The sequence below is a fragment of the Anomaloglossus baeobatrachus genome, assembly GCF_048569485.1.
Source record: "Anomaloglossus baeobatrachus isolate aAnoBae1 chromosome 9 unlocalized genomic scaffold, aAnoBae1.hap1 SUPER_9_unloc_2, whole genome shotgun sequence".
Lineage (NCBI taxonomy): Eukaryota > Metazoa > Chordata > Amphibia > Anura > Aromobatidae > Anomaloglossus > Anomaloglossus baeobatrachus.
The window spans coordinates 254,048-274,143 of NW_027441820.1; the positions used below are offsets into that span (position 1 = coordinate 254,048).

General features: G+C 49.6%; 1 non-coding gene and 3 pseudogenes across 1 annotated transcript; all 4 read right to left on the reverse strand.

Annotated features, from left to right (window-relative positions):
- Nucleotides 1-465: 465 nt before the first annotated feature.
- LOC142259700 (U2 spliceosomal RNA) lies at nucleotides 466-592 on the reverse strand (annotated as a pseudogene).
- Nucleotides 593-1,980: 1,388 nt separating this feature from the next.
- LOC142259663 (U2 spliceosomal RNA) lies at nucleotides 1,981-2,153 on the reverse strand (annotated as a pseudogene).
- Nucleotides 2,154-15,514: 13,361 nt separating this feature from the next.
- LOC142259549 (U2 spliceosomal RNA) lies at nucleotides 15,515-15,707 on the reverse strand. The gene has a single exon (XR_012728021.1). It is a non-coding gene; the product is annotated as a U2 spliceosomal RNA (small nuclear RNA).
- A 2,190-nt stretch (nucleotides 15,708-17,897) lies between these two features.
- LOC142259664 (U2 spliceosomal RNA) lies at nucleotides 17,898-18,070 on the reverse strand (annotated as a pseudogene).
- Between the last annotated feature and the right edge of the window lie 2,026 nt (nucleotides 18,071-20,096).

Sequence of the window (20,096 nt, forward strand, 5' to 3'; positions counted from 1 at the left end):
TTGTTGGTTTCGCAGCCGAAACTGCCCGGACCGTCAACCGGTGTTGGTTTCTCAGCCCAAGGCTAACCGGACCTCCAACCGGGTGTTGGTTTCTCAGCCGAAGCTGACCCGGACCTCCAACCGGGTGTTGGTTTCTCAGCCGAAGCTGACCCAGACCTCCAACCGGGTGTTGGTTTATCAGCCGAAGCTGACCCGGACCTCCAACCGGGTGTTGGTTTCTCAGCCCAAAGCTGAACGGACCTCCGACCATGATTATAAAAATTTCCCTTCCTAGCCAGAAGGCCGGGATAGAGCAATATGCTCAGAAAGTATGAGAGGGCAAGGTACGGTGTGCTACAGAGCCCAAGGCTCGCCGGGGTCCCAAGCCAGCAAGCTCAGACTCACTCCAGGGTCGTCAGTCCTGGGGCACATTGCACCATAGCCCCCACACTTACTCAGTCTAATAGCCTCGATCCTGGTAGGGCCATGTTTTCCTCTAGATGAATATACTATACATCAAGAGTACTAGCAAGCGCAACCTTCCAGTGTGCATTGCATCTGCCGAGCCTCACAGATACTACACTTGATCTTAGCCAAAAGGCCGAGAAGCGATAACCAGAATTGGTTTGGGCCTCGAGTGGCACCCTGGCCTATGCCGGACACATCTTAGGGAGAGAGAGCGAGAGGGAGACAAACCCACGCCTACAGAAGACATTTTGTCACCCAAGCCAACCCTTGAAAAGGCTGCTTTGCAGAGCAAAAACAAGAAGAATGGTGCGTTTTGCAGCCGCCGCCCCCCACTGCAATGAATCTGAATAACTCCTCCTTTAGGGCGCAAGCAACTCCCCTCCCCCTTGCAGTCTTTCCAATTCACGATACAAAAAGACGGACAGGACAGGTTGCCTGACTTTCCGTCACTGCCACCCTTTGCCATCCTTACCCGTAGAAAGCCCTTTCATCATCCCCAAACCCTAATCTTTTCCCTTTCCTTCCCAGCCCCCAAACCCTGCCCTCTGTACCCTTCTCACCACCCGCATCCCTTCTCCTGTCATCCCCCTACCACCCGGGAAAAAAAGAGCTTGCCCCCTCCTTACACTAGCCCACCCTCCCACCCAAAGAACAACTTCTGCTGCGCAGCTTGTTTTCTAGGCAGCAGCGCTATTGTGATGTCAGCGGGGGCATTGTGACAAGCCGCCAGTGTTCCGTCTCTTCATGTTGTGCACAGTTCAAACGGAAAATACATCAACAGGCAGACTACAGAAAAGCTTACTATCAAAGGTTAGAGGGGGGCTTTCTCAGAGGGCTTTTTACAGTTTTTCTATTCCCAATTAGCCGTTTAAGTGTACTTATTGAAAGTAGTAATTCTTTCATAGGCCGCCCTTTCTTAGTATTTGACGTTCCTTATATTGCGGTATGAGGCTTTGCAGCAGGTTGCAAACATTCATCACCCATGACTGTCCCCAATTGAGCTCAGAAGCTCAATGTCTATCATGACCTCTCTTTTAGAATGTCCAAGAGCAAGCAAACTATTCCTCCAGGAGAGGGCGCCAACAGACTACTAAAGAGATCATCATTACTCAAAGAAAACCCCAAAAACCAATGCATGATAGGAATAAACAGGTAACTTTCTTTGGAGTGGAAGCGGAGAGATCGCACCAGATGCCAATTCTAGATCTTATCACACCTGTGGTCACTGCAGCAGCAGGTGAATCCACTTTGTCCAAAAGGGATCTATTCCATTCAATTGCAAATGATCTAGATAAGACAGAGAACTGCAGCACGGGACATAGCCGAGTTGGTCAGGTTGAGTGGTGATGAGTTTGCTATTTGGATGAATAAAGAAAGTCAAAAGTGTGAAAGATAAAAAACAAAAGGAGGAAGTGTGAAAAGTGAATGGGCCAAATTGAGGTGCATATGAAGACGTATGCTTTCTTCCAATTCATTAAATCGGGCTAATATGAATCAGGTGAATTGAGTTCTGCTTTTGGAAACTGGGTTAAGAAGGGGTGCACCGGTCCTGGAGGTACTGCAATACCAGGTCAATGCGTGGAGTGGACAGAGCAAGCTCTTTTTCCATCTCCCTGTTCTAAAAATCCATTTAATATATGGTCCCCAGATAGGGGACGTATCAGATATTAAACTGATAAGAACAGATCACGTTTCAAACAAGCTTTATTAAACTCAGTCATTACAAACAAAAAGTCACACTTTAGATACACAACACAGTTACTTGTGTACATGAAACGCATCATAAAACCCAAATCAGGTATTTACAGGTACAGTAAAATATCACATAAAATCACATAAACATACATAAAACCAGCATTTTACTTAAAACATGAGATAAAATATATTAAAAGCAATACAGTAAAAGACATAGAATCACAAATAAAATATGATTATAAATACATAAAAGTGTTCCATATCTGGAGACACCATGCCTTTTTTGCTTCCAATGTTCCCTGTTTTTTGCAGTCTCTCAAATAATACGTGTACATGGTACATAATGCAAGACCTATACAGTCTTTCACAGGGATGCAATCATGCTTGAACAGTAAAATATTTCTGGTTTTCCATAGAGCCTCTTTAAAACTGTTAATTATGAGCCATGCGATTTTTGCCTGGTACATGGTAGGACAATCAATTATACCGTATAACACCACATCACAATTTAGGGTGCGCAACCCACACACCCATTTCAGGAGCGTGCCCACTGCCTGCCATACCTCTTGTGCGTAAGCACAATACCAGAACAGGTGGAACACCGTCTCCTCCTGGGCACACCTGTCTCTTGGGCATCTGGCCCTGGCCACAAGTCCCCTACGATGTTGGAAGGCCCTGGTGGGGAGACATTGGTGGACTATTTGCCAGGCCAGATCCTTTTGCGTATTACTAAGAGCAGGGCATGAGACGTTGTTCCAAATTAATCGGCACCTAGACGGGGAAAAATTAGCCACATCCTCCATAATCTCATGACCCTTACAGGCGGCTGTCAACTTTCGCTGATTTGACAAGACTCCCTTGTCCACATTTATCAAATCATATTCAGATATAATAGTCTCTAAAATCTTATATTGTTTCGGAGGGGATAAAAGGACAGGACGATTAGGTAAAATATCAACATGCACTTTTTTAAAAACATACCCCGTGCTGTACCTTAAAAAACAAGTAAAAGCCCCAGCATTATTCAAACTTTTGTAACAAAACACAAAAAACTTTATTAATAAAAACAACTTTAGGTCAGGGAGTCCCTTGCCACCATTCCTTTTACTCTTACATACAGTTATTCTCTTTAATTTTTCCATTTTGGAGTTCCACAGAAAATAAAAGATGGGTTTCATTAGTCTTTTAAAGTATAGGGAATTTGGAGGAAACACCATCGCTGCGTACAAAATGATGGGGAGCAGGATCATTTTTATGATTAGAATCTTCCCCTCAATAGTAAGTTTTCTTAGCTGCCATAATGATATTTTTTGACTCAATCTTGTGAGAACCAGGTCCCAGTTCTTACACCCATCATTTTGCTCATCAAAGTGGATCCCCAAAATTTTTATCCCATCATTTTGGACCGGTATCTTTGGTGGCTCGGGCTCCCATTGACCTACAATAAAACAATCACATTTTTCTTTATTTAATTTAAAACCGGATCCAGCACTAAAAATCTCCGTATCCAGCACTGCTCTGTTTATGGCAGCGGAGCTGGTACAATATACAGACACATCATCCATGTATGCTAACGCTTTTACCTGGGCTCCCCCACCTCCAGGAACAGGGATCCCCCTAACCACCTTGTCCTCACGTAAACGGCACAAGAGTGGTTCTATAGCACAAACAAACAGTAAGGGGGACATGGGGCAACCCTGTTTTACCCCGGATCGGAGGGCGACCTCTTTTGTTAAAAAACCATTTATTAAAATCTGCGCATACGTGTCATTGTATAAAAGCTTAATTTTATCAATAAAACCAACAGGAAACCCCATCTTTTTTAAAACACTAAAAAGATAAAAGTGTGATACCCTGTCAAAAGCTTTTTTAAAATCAAGGGATAAAATGGCTATAGGCTGCTTGCGATCCTTCTGGTACCAGATCAGGTCCCGTATAAGGTTAAGATGCTCCCAGATGGACCGTCCGGGGATACCGCAGACCTGATCTGGATGAATCACACTTTTAATAACACTTTTAATACGGCTGCTTAAAATTTTAGCCAATATCTTATAATCAGTATTTAAAAGAGAGATAGGCCTCCAGTTTTCTAAATTTGCCTTATCACCTTTTTTAAAGATCAGGGTAATCACACATTTCTTCCAAGAATAGGGTATAAGATTGTCTTTAAAAACCTCATTAAAAACTCCCATAAGATCATCTTTAATAACATCCCAGAAAACATGATAAAACTCTATGGGGAGACCGTCTGACCCTGGAGCTTTACCTTTTTGAAAATCTTTTAGGGCTCCCTCCACCTCCGCCATGTTTATTTCCTCAGACAGGAGGTCCTTGTCCTCGGTGGATAACAAGAGGGATAAAAAATTCAAATTATCATTAAAACAAGACTGATCAATGTGTTTGAGGTTAAAAAGGTTGCTAAAAAAGTTAAAAGCCTCCTCTAGCATTCCCTTTGATGATGTCTGACCTCCCAACTCCCGTATAAAATTCTTCCTCTCCCCCACTTTTTTAAAAAAATATCTAGAGCATGTCTCATCTTCGTCCAAATGTTTTACTCGGGAATTAAATATTATCTCTTTTCCTTTTTGGTCAAGAAAGTTCTGGATCTCAATTTTTAACTCAGTAATGTCCTCCTCTGCCCCAGGGACTCCCCACCCTTTTAACTTATGTAGAGTCTCCAATCTAACATTGAGATCCCTGAAACACCTTCTCTTTTCCCGGGCCCACCTCCTACCCACAGTGACAAAGAAATTCCGTATGCGATACTTAACTCCATCCCACCAATTAGACATGGATTGCTCTGGACATTTCTTACTCCTCCATATTTTATATTGAGCAATAAATGCAGCCCGGGTTTCCTCATCCTGTAATGAACATGTATTTAGTTTCCAGGAGCGTTTGCCCACTTTCTCCTCATCTGCATATTCTAAATCTGCATATATGAGGGCGTGGTCTGAAAAAATATTTGTCATGAGTCCGGCTGATTTAGGGGTAAAAGAATCTGAGGAGGGAAGAATAAAATCAATACGGGAAGAGACAGTACCATTACTCCATGTGTACCCTGGGTCAGACGGGTGAATTTTTTTCCAGGCATCCAGAAAGCCACGGACCCACTTGGGGGGAGGGGCGACATGACCAAGGGGGAGGTAGGGAGTGATGGGTTAATAGGGACAGTGGTATATGCCTAATATGGCTTTGGGGGATGGTTTTAGCCGGGGAGGAAGAGGAGGAGCAGGGAAAGGGTTAGCTGGGAGAGGAAGGAGTTACCTCCTCTTCTGTTTCCGGACGCCGAACGATCTGCACGTGCACCTCCATGGCAGATCTTCAGGAGCTCCAGCGTCTGATTCAGGCAGCGGTCGCAGCGCACGGGCCCCTGGCAGTGCAGACCCACATCAGGGCTGCCGGGGTTAACCCGTCGGCGCTTGCCCCTCGTCCCCCCAGCAGCGGCGGGCGCCAGTCGCGGCCCCCCCGCAGGTATTCCCCGGGCGCGGGGGGGGCGAGGAGGAGATGTAAGAGCCCCTCCAGGGACCCTCCGCAGAGTGCAGCGCAGCAGCAGCGTCTGGCTGCTGCAGAGGCCGGCGGGAGGAATCTTCGTTCCAGCCGCGGCGGTCGGGAGGTGGGAGTGGCCAGCACGGGGCCTGCTTCCGGTCCCGGCCTCCGGGCTGGAGTTACTGAGACGGCAGCGGCTCCAGGCCGGGAGCGCGCTCGGCGCAGGAGAGAGGCCAGCAGATCCCCCTGCAGTCGGCGGGGGGACCGCGGGGCTGCACGTGGCGGTAGGTCCGGCGCCGGGGGGGGGGTCTGCGGTGCCTGACCCCGGTGCGGCTGAGAGAAGGAGTGACGGCGGGAGCCCTGCGGCAACCGCCGGGTCACTCAGTACCGCTGTGCAGCCCCCGGATGTGGCAGTCTCCCGTGGGAGCGGGAGGACTCGGCGGATGGAGGCCTGCAATAGCCCAGGAGGGCCAGAGGCGACGACGGCTGAGATCCGGAGCCGGGCGTCTGGTCGTCCGCGCCCAGAGGCCCCTTGCAGTCGGCAGGGGGGCGGGCGCAAGAGGTCGAGGCCCGGGGTGCCGGCGCGGGGGACAGGACGGTCTCCTGGGTTGTCACCCCGGGGCAAGAGATGGAGCGGGGATGACTCTGCCCACGCGGCGGCCCTGTCTGGCGGCCGTGGTGGGGGGGGTGCTGCGGCGGCGCCCCCCGGATGTCGGATGGAAGATGAGGCCAGCGGCGAGGAGGGGGAAGAGGCTTTCGGTTCGGAGGAGTCGGATGGACGACAGACGGAGGACAGCGAGGCGGCGGTCTCGGGAGACGCCGAGCGGCGGTCGGGTGAGACGGCCGCGGAGGCGGCAGGGGCTGCGCTGGCGGGGGGCTTGGGGGGGGGGGGCGGCTGCGGCTACGGCAGCGCCCGCTGGTTTCGCAGTGTGGAGTCAATTGTTGGGGCTGTTGCAGGGGCTGGCGGCGGCTTCGGGAGCGGGGGGGGAGGGGGCCCAGGCGCCGGTGGCGGCGTGGGTGGGTGCAGCCGGTTTAGGGGCCTCGGCGGCGACGGGGGGTGACGGAGCGGGTGCGAGTAGAGGGGGGGGCGAAGGGGGGAGTGAGACGGGGGGGGGAAAGGAGAAGGAAAAGGAGAAGGAAAAGGAGAAGGAAAAGGAGAAGGAGGATGAGGTGGTGCGCTTAGATGATAGGGCTAAAAGCGAAGTTTATGTTTGTTTTGAGGGCCCGCTGGGGGCCCATTTAAAGAAGGAGGTGCGGGAAAAAATTTGGAAAGGGGAATATGTGGAGATATTTTCTCTGCTTCCCCTGGAGAAATTTAATTTGGATAGGGTTAAGCCGAGTGATTCCAAAAAGGAGAAGGACGAGGAGGAAAAGCGCCGTTATAGGCTTATTCCTCGGACTTTTGCCAACTGGCTACAGGCATTTGCGATTTTGGCGAGCGTGGTCGGGGAGAAGGAGCCGGAGCATTGTTCGGCTTTGTTCGGCTACATGGATGCGATAGGGGAGGCTTATCGAGTTTATGGCGGACTGGCGTGGCTGCGCTACGACGAGCAATTTAGGCAGCGGAAGGCATTGCGGCCAGATATGCGTTGGGACCATAAGGATATTTCCTTATGGATGCGATTGATGTCGGCACCGGCTCAGCCCTTTCGGGGGGGCGCCGGGGGTTCGGGGGGGGCCGGGTCCCCGGCAAGTTTCAAGAAAGGTTTGTGTTGGCAGTACAATGAAGGGCAGTGCAGGTTTGGAGCGGCGTGCCGTTTTAAGCATGAATGCTCCGGATGTGGGGGGGGACATAGCTTGTCCAAATGTTTTAAAAAAGGAAAAGGAAAGGCTGGTGATGGGGCTGGTAAGAGGGACGACGCCGGTGAAGGTAGAAGTGATGGTTCCGTTTTTAAATAGGTATCCGGACAAGGAGGCGGCGGCGTTGTTAAGTTCTGGTTTTTCGGATGGTTTTCATATTCCGTCGGTTGTTAATGCATCGGTTCCGCCGTATCGTAATTTGCGTTCCGCTCGGGATCACCCGGAAGTGGTGGATGAGAAGCTGGAAAGGGAGGTGGCTTTGGGCAGGATGGGCGGCCCTTATGTCGCCCCGCCGTGCGGGAATTTGGTGGTGTCACCGTTGGGGGTGGTACCAAAGAAGGAGCGGAATAAATTTCGGCTGATTCATCATTTGTCTTACCCGGAAGGGTTATCGGTGAATGATGGCATTGCGCCGGAGTTGTCGGCGGTATATTATGTGTCGTTCGATAAGGCGTTGGACCTGGTTAGGGCGGCGGGGCGGGGTGCATTGATGGCAAAGGCGGATGTGGAAGCAGCGTTTCGGTTGTTACCGGTTCATCCAGATAGTCAGCATTTGTTGGGTTGCTGGTGGGATGGCAGTTATTATGTTGATCGTTGTTTGCCAATGGGCTGTTCCATTTCGTGTTCGTACTTTGAGGCATTTAGTTCGTTTGTTGAGTGGGTGGTTCGGGACGTGTCCGGGCTTACGTCCATCATTCATTACTTGGATGATTTCCTGTGTGTCGGGCCGGCGGGTTCGATGGTTTGTGCGGGTTTGCTATTTGCGTTGCAAAAAGTTGCGGCCAGTTTCGGGATTCCTTTGGCGCCGGATAAGACGGAAGGCCCGGCGCCGGTGATGTGTTTTCTGGGAATTGAAATTGACACCATTGCTATGGAATGCAGGTTGCCGGCGGAGAAGGTCCGTGATTTGAGGTCCGCAGTGTCAGGGGTAAAAGCGGCGAAGAAGGTGCGGCTTAAGGCGGTGCAGTCTTTGCTTGGAAAATTGAATTTTGCTTGCAGAATTGTGCCAATGGGGAGAGTGTTTGCGAGGCGTTTGGCGACGGCGACGGCCGGGGTACGGTTGCCGGCGCATTTTGTGCGGATCACAAAGGCGATCAGGGACGATTTGGAAGTATGGGATCAATTTTTGCAGCATTTTAACGGCCGGACGCTGGTGATGGAGAGGGTGGCGTCTAACGGGGCGTTGCAGCTGTTTACGGATGCGGCGGGGTCGGCCGGGTTTGGGGCTGTCTTCAGAGGTCATTGGTGTGTCGGGCAGTGGCCACAGGCGTGGCGGGAGAGCGGCTTGGTTAGGAATTTGGCTCTGTTAGAGCTATTCCCCATTGTAGTGGCAGTGGAGCTATGGGGGTCGCACTTTGCCGGAAGGAAAGTGTGTTTTCATTGTGATAACCAGGCGGTGGTGCACGCGATTAACAACTTGTCTGCTAAGTCGGAGCCGGTGGTGGTGTATTTGCGGCATTTAGTGTTGAGATGTCTGCAGTTGAATGTGCAGGTAGTGGCCAGGCACGTTCCGGGTGTTGACAACGAGGTGGCTGATGCTTTGTCTCGTTTTCAGTTCAGCAGGTTTCGGGCGCTGTTGCCGTGGGCGGACGAAGTTGGAGTGGAGTGCCCCGAGGATTTGTGGCATCTGGTGAGGCGGTGATCTCAGACTTGATTCGGAACTCGGTGACCGAGGTGACTTGGTGCCGGTATGCTAAGGTGTGGGCTGAATGGGAGGAGTTGTTGCGTCTGATGTTTGGTGGGGAAAGCGTGGATTACTTGGTGGCTTTGTTGTCATTGGTGAGTACGGATTTTTCAGCCGGGCGATCGGCATCGGCTGTGGCACATCGGGTGTCGGCAGTGGCATTTTGGTTAAAACTGAGAGGGGAGCGTGATGTTTCACAGGATTTTCGGGTTCGTCAGGCTTTGCGGGGCTTTCGCCGTGGCGTACGGGAGAGGGACAAGAGGCGCCCTGTATCGTTTGGTTTGTTGAGACGGATGGTGGGTGGCCTGAGCGGCATTTGTGAGTCTGTGTACGAGACGGTTCTATTTACAACGGCTTTCGGTCTCGCTTTTTATGGGGCGTTCCGGATAGGCGAGCTGGTGAGCCCGTCCAGGGTGACGGGTGGTGGTTTGATGTTTGAGGACGTGCAAGTGAGCAGTAGTCAGGTGGAGTGCCGGATTCGCCGGTCAAAAATGGATCAGCTGGGCCGTGGTAGATTGGTGGTGTTATATGCGGTTCCAGGAGAGGAATTGTGCCCTGTGCGTTTAGTCGAGAGATTTATGGCCGTGAGGGGAGGCTTACCTGGCCCGTTGTTGCGGCATTTGAATGGGTCGTTTTTGTCGAGGTTTCAGTTTGTGGCGGTGCTGCGGCTAAGTCTACGTAACGCGGGGGAGCGCCCGGAGGAATTCGGGTCGCATTCATTCCGAATTGGTGCAGCAACGGAGGCAGCCCGTTGGGGGCTTGGAGATGAGGTGGTAAAGCGTATTGGTAGATGGGAATCTTCTTGTTTTCGGCGGTATGTGAGACCGCAGTTGTTGTAGCATCATGGGACTTTGGTTACGTGCGGAAGGTTTGAGGAAAGGGGTGTTTTTTTTGATGTGTTGGTGGTTGTGCTGTTATTGGTTTTGATATTTTCGTTTTGTTTTATTTGTTATAGGGAAGTGCCTGATCTGGATCTTGGGGCACTCCTTCGTATTTTGGGGTGCCCGTCGGGCGGAGGTCCGCCCGAATGGTCGACAGCTGGGTTTGGATCGTGCGCAGGCGACTGTTCGATGGATCGGAGTTCGGGGCATGGAGTGGGGCAGGGTGGTCCCGGAATTTCGTTTCCATTGTAAAGTTGAGCGGCCCCCGGATGTGCTGGTATTGCATGTGGGGGGTAATGATCTTGGTGCCAGGGCGTCGCGGGATTTGATCCGAGACATAAAGATTGATTTACTGCAGTTGTGGAAGCGGTATCCTGGTTTGCTGGTCGTATGGTCTGACATAGTGACCAGGTTGGCATGGAGAGGGGCTCGGTCGGTGGAGAAGGTTAATAAGGCCAGGGCCCAGGTGAATAGGGTAGTGGCTAGGTTTGTGACCAGGAATGGTGGGATTGTGGTACGGCACAGGGATTTGGAGCCGGCTGATTGGCGATTTCGGAGGGGTGATGGTGTGCACCTCAACGAGGTCGGTCTGGATTTATGGGCGTTGGGTCTGCAGGATGGTGTGGAGCGTGCTTTTGGTGTGTGGCGGGTCCAGGCCACGTAAGGTGTCACGTGGTCTGTCCTGTGGCGGTGGGGGTAGGTCTGGTCCAGAGGTTTGGAAGTGATTGGTGGCTGGACCGGGAGTCATTGTCTTGGTATGGTGGCTCTCGGTTTCCGGGATGTGGCAGGCACGGGGTTCTGCCAAAGTGTGGGGGTCAATCCGTGGGTGATTGGCACCTCGTCTCTGGGTCGGTGTGTTGCGGCCGGGGACAGGGGGAGTAGTAGTAGTGGACTGGGCCTACCCCGGGGGGTATTGTAAATGTTATTGTCTATTGTTACCGTTATGTGGTTGTTTTGGGTCGCCCGTTGGACGGCGTCCCTAAGGTACTAGTCTGTAAAACAATAGGCAATAAAAAGGCTGCTGTGGCCATTTGAACCAAGTCGCATGCAGTCCGTGTGTTTAATTTTAGAGGATAAGGGGGTTTGGTTACACAGACATCATGACCGGAGAATCCTCCCTCAGCTGGTCAAGAAAGCCACGGACCCACTTGGGGGGAGGGGCGACATGACCAAGGGGGAGGTAGGGAGTGATGGGTTAATAGGGACAGTGGTATATGCCTAATATGGCTTTGGGGGATGGTTTTAGCCGGGGAGGAAGAGGAGGAGCAGGGAAAGGGTTAGCTGGGAGAGGAAGGAGTTACCTCCTCTTCTGTTTCCGGACGCCGAACGATCCCCGCCCACCCTCCCTTTGTGTTGTCATGTGGGAGATGTTTTTGGGTAGTTGGGATACCTTTTGTCACAGTAGCGGTGGGGGTAGGTCTGGTCCAGAGGTTTGGAAGTGATTGGTGGCTGGACCGGGAGTCATTGTCTTGGTATGGTGGCTCTCGGTTTCCGGGATGTGGCAGGCACGGGGTTCTGCCAAAGTGTGGGGGTCAATCCGTGGGTGATTGGCACCTCGTCTCTGGGTCGGTGTGTTGCGGCCGGGGACAGGGGGAGTAGTAGTAGTGGACTGGGCCTACCCCGGGGGGTATTGTAAATGTTATTGTCTATTGTTACCGTTATGTGGTTGTTTTGGGTCGCCCGTTGGACGGCGTCCCTAAGGTACTAGTCTGTAAAACAATAGGCAATAAAAAGGCTGCTGTGGCCATTTGAACCAAGTCGCATGCAGTCCGTGTGTTTAATTTTAGAGGATAAGGGGGTTTGGTTACACAGACATCATGACCGGAGAATCCTCCCTCAGCTGGTCATGCAATTTAAAATCAGATAAAATATGCTTGACTTGACATGAGGTTTTGTCTGGTTTTCTGGTATTGTCACCACCTCCTCTCCCCTCTCCCAACATCACACAGTTAAAATCCCCTCCCACCACCACAGGGGATGGACCTGTTAAAAACAACTGCATGTCATTAAAAAGAGAGGAGCGTTCATTTTTTTCAGGGGGAGCATAAATATTAATAAAACGACAAGTAAAACCATTAAAAACTGCATGTGTTAACAAAGCACGGCCTGGAGAAATTTCTGTGACAGATAAAATCTTAACATCTTTGTTTTTAAATAAAATCCCCACTCCAGCAGCCTTATTCATGTTAGACCCCGACCAGACAGAGGGTCCTAAGGTCCAGTCTTTTTTAATGTCAGAGTATGTAAGGTCATGGCCAATGGCGCATTCCTGTAAGAAAAAAATGTCAAAGTTCAAGGTCATTAGCCATGCAAACAGGGCCACTCTTCTGATCGGGCTTTTTAAGCTCCTCACATTCAGTGAGGCTATTTTGATGTCCGCCATTAAATGTTTATGTTAAGACCAGAACTTTCAGAGTCCGAGAGATGGGAACAATCAAATATAGATGGAACAGTGTTCATACTACCGGTATCATCGGAGTCAGAGTCCACACATTCTGGGTCCACATTTGACCCTATCGGGCTGTTGGCTGGAATGGACACATGAGGACCCATCCGCCTCTTTTTCATTTCCTGGTCCCTCTCATTTCGGCCTCTTTTTGCGCAGGTGCTCAGGTCCATCTGGTCCCCCTGCCCAAGGGGTACTATGTCCAAAGTGTCCTGGTCATCCGGAGGTGGTCCCTGCACATCAGGGTGGACATCTGGCTGGACGTCTTGGATAACATCACAGGGAGCATCTGGCTTGTCCTCATGGTGGTCAACAGAGTGGTCATCAGGGGGGACATCCGTCTGGACACCTGGTTGGTCTGCAATAACGCTGTCATCCCTCTCCGACACGGTCCCGGACTGGGCCTCCATCGTGGATTCAGGAACTACCGAGCAGCCTGGCTGACTCGGCCTTCCCCCAGAACCGCTCCGGGGGGATCCCAACTCCCCGCCAGGTGTAACCTGGCAACCTGCAGGAGTGGGTGATGACTCAGCATTACAGGGGGGAGCTGAGTCAGTAGCGCTTACCACAACCGGGTCGGGTCTCCTTCGTCCAATAAGCACATCTGCAAAGCTGGCGACTAGGGACCCCGTCTTGGCCATACCCGCATGGGAAGGCACTCCTGCGGAACTTGCCGCAGGTGTCTGGGGACCCCCGGACCGCCTAGGCCGTAACGGACAGCTGTTAAATAGATGGGTACACAGACCGCATCCGCTGCAGATCTTATCACTTGTGCAATCTTTAGAGGTATGACCCCATTGACCACAGTTATGGCACTCACTAACTTTTTCGTTCTTGCACTCATGCTGCAAGTGACCAAGACCGCCACACTTCCGACATCTGCGAGGTTGCCCATTGTAGAATAGGTATCCAATGTTTTTTCCCAGCACTACCGTGGAGGGGGGGTGTACATGGCCCTCTGAACTCTCTGGGTCCGGGTTAAATCGCACCAAAAACCGGCGTTTGCCATTCCAAATCTCGTTAATGGTGTGCACATTCCCCACAAAGCGAACAGAGGTGCAGAAACGCCTAAGGTACAACTCAATGTCGTGCTCACTGACATACGGGTTGTACATGTACACCACCACAGGGGTCTCGCCTTCACTATACAGGTAAGTGAAAACCACCCCCTCCAATAGCTGGTCATGGATCGCACCCTTCACTCGCCCTTGGAAAGTGCTACAGGCAGTCTTGGTCCTCAACGTCAGGATGTACGTGCACTGCCCCCTCTCCTGCAGACAGTACACATCCTCTTTCCCTACGCCCAAGAGGTCTCGCAACAGACGGTTGTAGAACGCCTCTCCATTTCCACAACCAAAGTGGTCTTTCGGAACCTCGATTTTCACCGAGTTTTGAAGCTGGCCGGAGCCAGAAGTAAATTGCTGAATGCACGGCATTGTACCAGCAATAACTTCACAAAAAGCCTACCGTTTCTCACGGGCTCGGCCTTTCGCCGGGGGATCACCGCTCGTTGCCCGAGGACTAATCCGGCTCCCTAATAGCAGCAGGGGGGTGAAGTCCCACCGTGAGGTGAGACGATCCCCCCAGGCCAAGGAGCCGGGTACCTCGAGCACCTTCCAGCCAAAACCAAGCACAAAACCGTGAAGCTCTGCACCTGATCTCAGCCAAAAGGCCGAGAAGCGATAACCAGAATTGGTTTGGGCCTCGAGTGGCACCCTGGCCTATGCCGGACACATCTTAGGGAGAGAGAGCGAGAGGGAGACAAACCCACGCCTACAGAAGACATTTTGTCACCCAAGCCAACCCTTGAAAAGGCTGCTTTGCAGAGCAAAAACAAGAAGAATGGTGCGTTTTGCAGCCGCCGCCCCCCACTGCAATGAATCTGAATAACTCCTCCTTTAGGGCGCAAGCAACTCCCCTCCCCCTTGCAGTCTTTCCAATTCACGATACAAAAAGACGGACAGGACAGGTTGCCTGACTTTCCGTCACTGCCACCCTTTGCCATCCTTACCCGTAGAAAGCCCTTTCATCATCCCCAAACCCTAATCTTTTCCCTTTCCTTCCCAGCCCCCAAACCCTGCCCTCTGTACCCTTCTCACCACCCGCATCCCTTCTCCTGTCATCCCCCTACCACCCGGGAAAAAAAGAGCTTGCCCCCTCCTTACACTAGCCCACCCTCCCACCCAAAGAACAACTTCTGCTGCGCAGCTTGTTTTCTAGGCAGCAGCGCTATTGTGATGTCAGCGGGGGCATTGTGACAAGCCGCCAGTGTTCCGTCTCTTCATGTTGTGCACAGTTCAAACGGAAAATACATCAACAGGCAGACTACAGAAAAGCTTACTATCAAAGGTTAGAGGGGGGCTTTCTCAGAGGGCTTTTTACAGTTTTTCTATTCCCAATTAGCCGTTTAAGTGTACTTATTGAAAGTAGTAATTCTTTCATAGGCCGCCCTTTCTTAGTATTTGACGTTCCTTATATTGCGGTATGAGGCTTTGCAGCAGGTTGCAAACATTCATCACCCATGACTGTCCCCAATTGAGCTCAGAAGCTCAATGTCTATCATGACCTCTCTTTTAGAATGTCCAAGAGCAAGCAAACTATTCCTCCAGGAGAGGGCGCCAACAGACTACTAAAGAGATCATCATTACTCAAAGAAAACCCCAAAAACCAATGCATGATAGGAATAAACAGGTAACTTTCTTTGGAGTGGAAGCGGAGAGATCGCACCAGATGCCAATTCTAGATCTTATCACACCTGTGGTCACTGCAGCAGCAGGTGAATCCACTTTGTCCAAAAGGGATCTATTCCATTCAATTGCAAATGATCTAGATAAGACAGAGAACTGCAGCACGGGACATAGCCGAGTTGGTCAGGTTGAGTGGTGATGAGTTTGCTATTTGGATGAATAAAGAAAGTCAAAAGTGTGAAAGATAAAAAACAAAAGGAGGAAGTGTGAAAAGTGAATGGGCCAAATTGAGGTGCATATGAAGACGTATGCTTTCTTCCAATTCATTAAATCGGGCTAATATGAATCAGGTGAATTGAGTTCTGCTTTTGGAAACTGGGTTAAGAAGGGGTGCACCGGTCCTGGAGGTACTGCAATACCAGGTCAATGCGTGGAGTGGACAGAGCAAGCTCTTTTTCCATCTCCCTGTTCTAAAAATCCATTTAATATATGGTCCCCAGATAGGGGACGTATCAGATATTAAACTGATAAGAACAGATTTTTGATTTAATGAAGCTTTCCAAAGCACCACAAAAAATGCATGACCGAAGTCACACCAAAAACAGTGCAAAGGCTAGGATTCGTGTGGACCCCACCGTGAGGAGAGGGTCCCCAAAAATCAACCCCGTCCCTCCGAGCCAGAAGGCCACAGCAAGGGTCAGGGATCTTCGGTGCTCCCCCAAGCCGAAGCCTGGTTGAGCCTTGTCGTTGCTCCCAGCGTCCACCCAGGCATCTTACCCAAGTGGAGTAGAGAGCTACTAGTTGTTGGTTTCGCAGCCAAAACTGCCCGGACCGTCAACCGGTGTTGGTTTCTCAGCCCAAGGCTAACCGGACCTCCAACCGGGTGTTGGTTTCTCAGCCGAAGCTGACCCAGACCTCCAACCGGGTGTTGGTTTCTCAGCCGAAGCTGACCCAGACCTCCAACCGGGTGTTAGTTTCTCAGCCCAAAGCTGACCAGACCTCCGACCGGGATTGTAAAAATTTCCCTTCCTAGCCAGAAGGCCGGGATAGGGTAATATGCTCAAAAAGTATGGAAAGGCAAGGTACGGTGTGCTACAGAGCCCAAGGCTTGCCGGGGTCCCAAGCCAGCAAGCTCAGACTCACTCCAGGGTCGTCAGTCCTGGGGCACGTTGTACCATAGCCCCCCACCCTTACTCAGTCTAATAGCCTCGATCCTGGTAGGGCCATGTTTTCCTCTAGATGAATATACTATCCACCCAGAGTACTAGCAAGCGCAACCTTCCAGTGTGCATTGTATCATTGTACTAAGGTGGCCTGGAGCTTAAACCACCTCTTCGAACAACACTACACTTGATCTTAGCCAAAAGGCCGAGAAGCGATAACCAGAATTGGTTTGGGCCTCGAGTGGCACCCTGGCCTATGCCGGACACATCTTAGGGAGAGAGAGCGAGAGGGAGACAAACCCACGCCTACAGAAGACATTTTGTCACCCAAGCCAACCCTTGAAAAGGCTGCTTTGCAGAGCAAAAACAAGAAGAATGGTGCGTTTTGCAGCCGCCGCCCCCCACTGCAATGAATCTGAATAACTCCTCCTTTAGGGCGCAAGCAACTCCCCTCCCCCTTGCAGTCTTTCCAATTCACGATACAAAAAGACGGACAGGACAGGTTGCCTGACTTTCCGTCACTGCCACCCTTTGCCATCCTTACCCGTAGAAAGCCCTTTCATCATCCCCAAACCCTAATCTTTTCCCTTTCCTTCCCAGCCCCCAAACCCTGCCCTCTGTACCCTTCTCACCACCCGCATCCCTTCTCCTGTCATCCCCCTACCACCCGGGAAAAAAAGAGCTTGCCCCCTCCTTACACTAGCCCACCCTCCCACCCAAAGAACAACTTCTGCTGCGCAGCTTGTTTTCTAGGCAGCAGCGCTATTGTGATGTCAGCGGGGGCATTGTGACAAGCCGCCAGTGTTCCGTCTCTTCATGTTGTGCACAGTTCAAACGGAAAATACATCAACAGGCAGACTACAGAAAAGCTTACTATCAAAGGTTAGAGGGGGGCTTTCTCAGAGGGCTTTTTACAGTTTTTCTATTCCCAATTAGCCGTTTAAGTGTACTTATTGAAAGTAGTAATTCTTTCATAGGCCGCCCTTTCTTAGTATTTGACGTTCCTTATATTGCGGTATGAGGCTTTGCAGCAGGTTGCAAACATTCATCACCCATGACTGTCCCCAATTGAGCTCAGAAGCTCAATGTCTATCATGACCTCTCTTTTAGAATGTCCAAGAGCAAGCAAACTATTCCTCCAGGAGAGGGCGCCAACAGACTACTAAAGAGATCATCATTACTCAAAGAAAACCCCAAAAACCAATGCATGATAGGAATAAACAGGTAACTTTCTTTGGAGTGGAAGCGGAGAGATCGCACCAGATGCCAATTCTAGATCTTATCACACCTGTGGTCACTGCAGCAGCAGGTGAATCCACTTTGTCCAAAAGGGATCTATTCCATTCAATTGCAAATGATCTAGATAAGACAGAGAACTGCAGCACGGGACATAGCCGAGTTGGTCAGGTTGAGTGGTGATGAGTTTGCTATTTGGATGAATAAAGAAAGTCAAAAGTGTGAAAGATAAAAAACAAAAGGAGGAAGTGTGAAAAGTGAATGGGCCAAATTGAGGTGCATATGAAGACGTATGCTTTCTTCCAATTCATTAAATCGGGCTAATATGAATCAGGTGAATTGAGTTCTGCTTTTGGAAACTGGGTTAAGAAGGGGTGCACCGGTCCTGGAGGTACTGCAATACCAGGTCAATGCGTGGAGTGGACAGAGCAAGCTCTTTTTCCATCTCCCTGTTCTAAAAATCCATTTAATATATGGTCCCCAGATAGGGGACGTATCAGATATTAAACTGATAAGAACAGATCACGTTTCAAACAAGCTTTATTAAACTCAGTCATTACAAACAAAAAGTCACACTTTAGATACACAACACAGTTACTTGTGTACATGAAACGCATCATAAAACCCAAATCAGGTATTTACAGGTACAGTAAAATATCACATAAAATCACATAAACATACATAAAACCAGCATTTTACTTAAAACATGAGATAAAATATATTAAAAGCAATACAGTAAAAGACATAGAATCACAAATAAAATATGATTATAAATACATAAAAGTGTTCCATATCTGGAGACACCATGCCTTTTTTGCTTCCAATGTTCCCTGTTTTTTGCAGTCTCTCAAATAATACGTGTACATGGTACATAATGCAAGACCTATACAGTCTTTCACAGGGATGCAATCATGCTTGAACAGTAAAATATTTCTGGTTTTCCATAGAGCCTCTTTAAAACTGTTAATTATGAGCCATGCGATTTTTGCCTGGTACATGGTAGGACAATCAATTATACCGTATAACACCACATCACAATTTAGGGTGCGCAACCCACACACCCATTTCAGGAGCGTGCCCACTGCCTGCCATACCTCTTGTGCGTAAGCACAATACCAGAACAGGTGGAACACCGTCTCCTCCTGGGCACACCTGTCTCTTGGGCATCTGGCCCTGGCCACAAGTCCCCTACGATGTTGGAAGGCCCTGGTGGGGAGACATTGGTGGACTATTTGCCAGGCCAGATCCTTTTGCGTATTACTAAGAGCAGGGCATGAGACGTTGTTCCAAATTAATCGGCACCTAGACGGGGAAAAATTAGCCACATCCTCCATAATCTCATGACCCTTACAGGCGGCTGTCAACTTTCGCTGATTTGACAAGACTCCCTTGTCCACATTTATCAAATCATATTCAGATATAATAGTCTCTAAAATCTTATATTGTTTCGGAGGGGATAAAAGGACAGGACGATTAGGTAAAATATCAACATGCACTTTTTTAAAAACATACCCCGTGCTGTACCTTAAAAAACAAGTAAAAGCCCCAGCATTATTCAAACTTTTGTAACAAAACACAAAAAACTTTATTAATAAAAACAACTTTAGGTCAGGGAGTCCCTTGCCACCATTCCTTTTACTCTTACATACAGTTATTCTCTTTAATTTTTCCATTTTGGAGTTCCACAGAAAATAAAAGATGGGTTTCATTAGTCTTTTAAAGTATAGGGAATTTGGAGGAAACACCATCGCTGCGTACAAAATGATGGGGAGCAGGATCATTTTTATGATTAGAATCTTCCCCTCAATAGTAAGTTTTCTTAGCTGCCATAATGATATTTTTTGACTCAATCTTGTGAGAACCAGGTCCCAGTTCTTACACCCATCATTTTGCTCATCAAAGTGGATCCCCAAAATTTTTATCCCATCATTTTGGACCGGTATCTTTGGTGGCTCGGGCTCCCATTGACCTACAATAAAACAATCACATTTTTCTTTATTTAATTTAAAACCGGATCCAGCACTAAAAATCTCCGTATCCAGCACTGCTCTGTTTATGGCAGCGGAGCTGGTACAATATACAGACACATCATCCATGTATGCTAACGCTTTTACCTGGGCTCCCCCACCTCCAGGAACAGGGATCCCCCTAACCACCTTGTCCTCACGTAAACGGCACAAGAGTGGTTCTATAGCACAAACAAACAGTAAGGGGGACATGGGGCAACCCTGTTTTACCCCGGATCGGAGGGCGACCTCTTTTGTTAAAAAACCATTTATTAAAATCTGCGCATACGTGTCATTGTATAAAAGCTTAATTTTATCAATAAAACCAACAGGAAACCCCATCTTTTTTAAAACACTAAAAAGATAAAAGTGTGATACCCTGTCAAAAGCTTTTTTAAAATCAAGGGATAAAATGGCTATAGGCTGCTTGCGATCCTTCTGGTACCAGATCAGGTCCCGTATAAGGTTAAGATGCTCCCAGATGGACCGTCCGGGGATACCGCAGACCTGATCTGGATGAATCACACTTTTAATAACACTTTTAATACGGCTGCTTAAAATT